A 7,140-nucleotide genomic window follows, 5' to 3' on the forward strand; every position below is an offset into this window, starting at 1 on the left:
CGGCTAGTTTTTTGATTTATTGTAGAGATGAGGTCTCGCCAAGTTGCCCAGGCAGGTCTCAAACCCGCGGCTCAGGCAATCCACTCACCACAGCCTCCCAAGGCGCGGGATTACAGGCTGAGCCACCGAGCCCAGCTTTTTTTTTTTCTTTTTATATGTCTTTAGAGACAGAGTCTCACACTTTGTTGCCCAGGCTGGAGTGCAGAGTCACGATCATAGCTTACTGCAGCCTCAAACTCCTGGGCTTAAGCCATCTTCCTGACTTGGCCTCCCAAAGTGCTGAGATTATAGGTGTGAACCACTACACCTGGCCACAACATTTTTTTTCCCTTTTGCCTTTGTATTTTATATTTTTAAATATGTAATTGGGAAAAGTGTATGTGTCCTTTTAATATGTAATTAGAAAAATGTAGTCTCTGATCAGAATGTCTATACTTTCTTTATGGCTTTTGTATAGCCTGTCTTACAGATAATTCTAGAAAGATTAGTCTTAACATTCATTTTAATGTTTTTATTGTTTTAATTTTTTCTACTTAAACCTTTAATCTAGTTTGAATTTACTCTGCTGTATGGTATGAGATCAATATCAAGCTTTGTTTTTGCTGTGTCAAATAAAAACAAATAGGGAGAGACTTCCACTAGAAACAAGGATGATTGTTAACAGGGAGAAAGTTCCCATCTCAGAAATCTGAGAGCATCTTGAGACCAAACAGAACACAGCTCGTCTTTTCTAGGGTAAGGAGGCAGCAAGCGGAGATAAGCAGAATCTGTGGCGAGGAAGCTGCACTAACAAGGGGAAGTGGCTGGTGGGGTCTGCTAGGAAAGTGTCCCACTAGGGTCAGCCCATTCCCAGGAGAAGCGGAGAAGGAGGGCGGGCACACTTCTCTTTTTCTTGTTAATTCAGACTTGGGGACAAGCCGAGTTCAGGGTCCTGCAGGAAAGAGAGAGCCCTGGCTCAAGTTTAGCTAAAAGCATTTTAGTTCAATTGAGAGTGGGGACAAGCAGTTTGGCTTATCATATATGAAGCAAAGATTGGAAATGTGGAGGGTGTGTGGCTGGGCTTCTCATAGGTAAATAAGGGGCATCCGTGAGCTCTATATCTAAGTCATAAGGAGAAGGGTGGTTCTTTGCAGGAAGCCATCTTCCCCTTACAAAAAGTAAGGGGATTTCTTAACCTTCACTGTTTACTAGGATTGTGTAGAATTCAATATTGTCAACTGGTGCAATTTATGGAACACATTTTCCTGTGCCCACTGAATTAAATGTTGCTTCTATTGTGCATATAAGGTCACAAATATACTTAGCTTGACCTGAACTCTATTATGTCTTTGTAATCTATTTGATTTCAAAGGATTTTTGTTCTTGCAAATTATTTTCTAGGAAATCTTTAAAGTTTAAAATCATTTTACCAAGTTTCTAAATGAATCCTACCCATCCCCTAAAAAAACACAACAAAACTAAACTATTGTGATTCTGTTTGGAATTGGATTTACATTAATATAATAGTTGGGGAGATTTAATGTTTTTATTACATGAAGCCTTTGTATCTAGGGATTTGATATCGCTGTGTGATTATGTCTTACATGCTTTAATGATATTTTGTAGTTTTCTTATAAATTCATCATCTTTTTTGTTTAAATTTATTTTTAGATATTTGTAATATTTTTGTTGTTAAGACTTTTTTTGTTAATTCTATCTGCTTACTGCTAATATCGGAAGAAAGTACCTATTTTGGTAATTTTATCTTGTAACCAGGTCCTATCAAACTACCTACCAATTCTGAAGCCAGGCACCATGATGCATACCTGTAATCCCAGTGTTTTGGGACGCTGAAGCGAGAGGATCCCTGGAGGCTAGGAGTTTGAGACCAGCCTGGGCAACACAGTAAGATTCTATTGCCACACAAAAAAGTTAGCAGGGTGTGGTGGTCGGTGTCTGTAGTCTCAGCTACTCAGGAGACTGAGGCAGGAGGAGGACTTGTGCCCAGGAGTTTGAGGCTGCAATGAGCTATGGTCATAACACTGCACTCCATCCTGGGCAACACAGTGAGATCTTGTCTCTTAAAAAAACCCAGCTGGGCGCAGTGGCTCACTCCTGTAATCCCAGAAGGCAGAGGCAAAAGGATTGCCAGAGCCCACGGGTTCGAGACCAGCCTGGGCAACATGGTGAGTCCTTGTCTCTAAAGTAAATAAAAAGTTAGCTGGGTGTGGTGGCACACACCTGTAGTTCCAGCTACTTGATAGGCTGAGGTGGAAGGATCGCCTGAGCCCAGCAGGATGAGGCTGCGGTGGCCGTGAGTAGTGTGCCACTGTTCTCCAGGCTGGGTGACAGTAAGACTCCAACTCAAAATAAATAAATAAATAAATAAAACCCAAACTGCCTACCAATTCTGGTAGCTTCTAAGTATAGTTTCTTGGGTTTTCTAATTGTACAATTATATCAGATATAGATAATATTCTATCTTATCGGACATTTGATATGATTATTTCTTTTTCTACTATATTAGCTATCTAATATGGTAACCACTAGGATCATGTGCTATTTAAATTTAAGTGAAATATAAAATTCAGTTTTGCCACATATTGGATGGAACTAAATATAAACACATTTCCATCATTGCAAAAAGTTGCATTGGGCAATGCTGAGATAAAGCCTATAAAATAATGTTGAATAATAGATGTGATAGGGAATATACCTATATGGTTGTCAATGTTAATGGAAATGGTTTAAACATTTTGCCATTTAGAATAAGGTTTCCTGGCAATTTTTGGAAAATGGTGTTGTCAATTTTAAGTAGTTTATTTCTTTTGTTTTGTTTTGTTTTGTTTTTGTTTTTTTTGAGTTGGAGTCTCACTCTGTCGCCCAGACTGGAGTGCAGTGTCCGCTCCCGGCCACCGCAGCCTCGACCTGCTTGGGCTCCGGTGATCCTTCCGCCTCAGCCTTCCGAGTAGCTGGAACTACAGGCGTGCGCTACCACGCCTGGCTAATTTTTTGATTTATTGTAGAGATGAGGTCTCGCCAAGTTGCCCAGGCGGGTCTCGAACCCGCAGGTTTAGGCAATCCACTCACCTCAGCCTCCCAAAGGCGCGGGATTACAGACTGAGCCACCGAGCCCGGCTTAGTAGTTTATTTCTATTGCTAATTTTGAGTTTTACTTTAACACAATGGCTATTGAATGTATCATATACTTTTTGATATTAATTGATGGTCTTATGTGGCTTCTAAATTATTGGTGTAATTAATTATGTTGACTGATTTACACATATTAAACCATACTAGTATTTCTGGAATCACCTAATGGTTATGGTATACATTTTTTTCTAGAGATGCATCTGGATTTGATTTGCTGATACTTTATTTAAAAATTCTCATCCATATTCATAAATGGTTATCTAGTTATCTTTTTCAAACAATTTCAATTTTGGTATTAAGGTTATTCATTTATAAAATAAACTGGGAAACTTCCATCTTTCTCTATGGGCTGGAAGAATTTATATAACATAGACCCATTTAGTCCTGACCTATTTAGGAAAGTGTTTTTTAATTTTCAATTTGTTAAGATATTTTGGTAATATTTTAACTTATTTCTGATTTTATTGGATCTTAACGAATGTGATCTGTCAAAGCTCTACTTTTTAAAATGTATCAATCATTTCTCTGAGGTGAAGTTAGACAATTGAATGTGTTTTAGTGCAAGGACATAGGAGTAGAGATGGTATATAGTTTGCTTGTAAGATACAGAGTTCTTTTTATGTCTGTTATATCTAGATTATTGATTTAATTATATCTTTTTTACTTTTGATTATTTTTATTTTATTTTATTTTTTTGAGTTGGAGTCTCACTCTGTCACCCAGACTGGAGTGCAGTGGCCGCTCCCAGCCACCGCAGCCTCGACCTGCTGGGCTCCGGCGATCCTTCCACCTCAGCCTTCCGCGTAGCTGGAACTACAGGCGCGCGCTACCATGCCTGGTTGATTTTTTATTTATTGTAGCGATGAGGTCTCGCTAAGTTGCCCAGGCGGGTCTCGAACCCGCGGGCTCAGGCAGTCCACTCACCTCAGCCTCCCCAAGCGAGGGATTACAGGCTGAGCCACCGAGCCCGGCTACTTTTGATTATTTTTAACATAGCCCATCATATTCTGAAAAAGGTATAATCTCCCACTATAAATTATGATTTAGACTTTGCTAAATTTCTATGAATTTTTGCTGGTGTTATTTGTGTTTGTGTAAAGGTTTATGCATATGATATCTTCTTCATCTAATGTATACTTTATTGTTATGTAAAAGCTCTCTCTCTTTTTTTTAATAGAGTCAAGGTCTCACTATGTTGTCCAGGCTGGTCTCGAACTCTTAGACTCAAGTGATCCTTCTACTTCTGCCTCCTGAAGTGCTGGGTTTACAGGTGTGAGAACCACTGCACCTGGCCAATATCTCTTTTTTTTACATATTGAATGCTTTTGGTCTTGGATTTTAAATTGATAATTGTATCATCAGACCTGGTTTTATTTTGTTTGCATTTGACTGGTGTATCCTTACACAGTGTTTAGTTTTGCCACTTTATCTCTTTATTTAAATGTCCTTCTAGTAAACAAAACATAACTTTTGTTTTGTAGCACAATTTTGCAGTCTCTGTCTTTTATAGGAGAACTCAGTCCATTCAATTTATCAATGATATGCCTGATTTTGTGTCTTTTGTCAGACTTTATTTCCTTTTTTCTACTTTGCTGTTGTTTCTTCCTTTTCAGTTTCCTTATATTTGCTGGCTTTGTTGAGTTTCTCACACAGATTGGTCTTTACTACTAATTTCTCAGGAGAATGAATAATCTAGAATGTTTTTATGGCTGGGTATGGTAGCTTATACCTGTAATCCCAGCACTTTGGAAGGCTGAGGCAGGATCACTTGAGCCCAGGAATTAGAGACCAGCCTGGGCAACATAGGGAGACCCTGTCTCTATTTAAAAAAAAAAAAATGAAAATATAGCCAGGTACGGTGGCTCATGCCTATAATCCTAGCACTTTGGGAGGCCGAGGTGAGAGGATTGCCTGAGCCCACACATTCGAGGTCAGCCTGGGCAACTTGACGAGACCTCATCTCAGTAATAATAATAATAATAACAACAATAACAATAACAATAATAATAATAAAAAGCCAGGAGTGGTAGCACATGCCTATAGTTCCAGCTACTTGGAAGGCTGAGGCAGAAGGATCACCTGATCCCAGCAGGTCGAGGTTGCGGTGGCCGTGAGTGTGCCACTGCACTCCAGCCTGGGCAACAGAGTGAGACTCCTACTCAAAAAAAAAAAAATTAAAATAGAATATTTTAACTTCATTCTACCCTCACTTACTCACACAAAACTTCTGTTCTTTTCTGAGATACTTTTTTTTTTTAATTATAAGGGATGCTGGGAACATGATGGCAGCAGCATAGTTTTTAATCTCTTCTCATGCCAACATACAAATAGAACAAACAGATAGCAAAATCAAAACCCCATGGACAACATTCACAATGGAACTAGTAGACACAGTATCCCTAGTGTGGTAGATTTTCTGCAGATATGGCTGGCAGCAATATTTCCAATCGTGTACATGTTTACCACTCCTCCCATCAAGACATGGAATCTGTTTTTTCAATCTCTGTGTCTAGGCTGACTGTATGCTCTGTTTGACCAATAAAGTATGCTAGAAATGGCATTCTGAGACTTCTGAACCCAGGCCTTAAGAGCCATTGAACTTCTGCTCTAGTGAGAAAGAAACTTAGACACCATGCAAAGAAGCCTATGCTATCCTTCCAAAGACAGAGACCCTGGAGGATGAGACACCATTTAAAAATAGGCCATGTACATAAGCGAGGCCCCAGCTGACAACTAGCACCAAGGCTCCAGTCATGTGATGAAATAATCTTGCATCCTCTAGTCCCATTCCAGCTGTCTCAGACATCATGTGGAGAAGAAACAAGCCCTCCCCACTGAGCCCTGCCCAGATTCCTGACCCATAGAATCATGAGCAATAAAATAGTTACTGTTTGAAACCACTAAGTTTTTGTATGGTTTATTAATACAGCAATGGATAGCTAAAATATCCATGAATATCAAAATACATGTGGGTGAGGACAGGTCACCAACAGCCACAAGAACTCCATGGCTCAATTTTCTGTATAGGAAAAAGCAGAGGGAAGGGGCATATGCCAGACCTGAGAACAGGAGAATACCAAAAACAGTCAGAAGTCATGGCAGGTCAGCTTGAATTCAGCAGCTGAAACTGAGAGGGGCTTTGCACAATTCGGGAACAAGAGAGTAGAAAGAGTCTGCAGTGGGGTTGGAAGGGACTGGAGCAGACTGATATCTATGAACTCTTAAGACTGACTGTGCTTGGGGGTTCCCAAGGCCAACCTCAGGTTCAGTGATTCACTAGAAGAACTCAGAACTCAGCAAAGCTACTATACTGATGGTTACAGTTTATTACAGCAATAGGATAGAGACTTAAGTCAGTAATGGAAAAGGGCAAATAAGGCAGGGTCCAGGAGAAACAAGGAATGAGCTTCTGGTTCTCTCCTAGTGGAGTAATATGTCTAGTGTTTAACTCTCCTAGCAAGATGTGAGGTGACACATGTGAAGTATTGTCAACCAGGGAAATTCACCTGAGGCTTAGTGTCCATGATTTTTATTTGGAGTCAGGCTTATAGGCATGGCTGACCACCTGTGTAGTTGACCTTAGTTACTCAGTCACTCCAAAGTTCAGGCTGATTCCGCATGGCCTGCGACCCCCCATCATAAATTACAGTTTTAGAATATACTATCTAGCATGGCTCATGTACTCTAACAAAGATTTCTTGACAGATTGTGTATTCCAGGCTTAGAGGTTATATCTCAGGAGCTGGGCAAGGGCCAAACCTTCCCTTGGAATATACAAGGTTTAGAAAACCTAGACCTCCTAAATTAATTCTTTACTGTATGATGATTTGTCAGGGCTCTCTTTTATGATAGGGACCTAAACTAAGGAGAAACTGCTGGGAGTGAAATAAAAATTGAGCAGGATGGTACAGTAGAGCGTAAGTGAACACACTTCTTGTTTTTGTTTTGTTTTTATCTTTTTTTTTTTTTTTTTGAGTTGGAGTCTCACTCTGTCGCCCAGACTGGAGT

The sequence above is a fragment of the Carlito syrichta genome, unplaced genomic scaffold, assembly GCF_000164805.1.
Source record: "Carlito syrichta isolate Samal-C Ts95f unplaced genomic scaffold, Tarsius_syrichta-2.0.1 Scaffold293982, whole genome shotgun sequence".
In the NCBI taxonomy this organism is placed as follows: domain Eukaryota; kingdom Metazoa; phylum Chordata; class Mammalia; order Primates; family Tarsiidae; genus Carlito; species Carlito syrichta.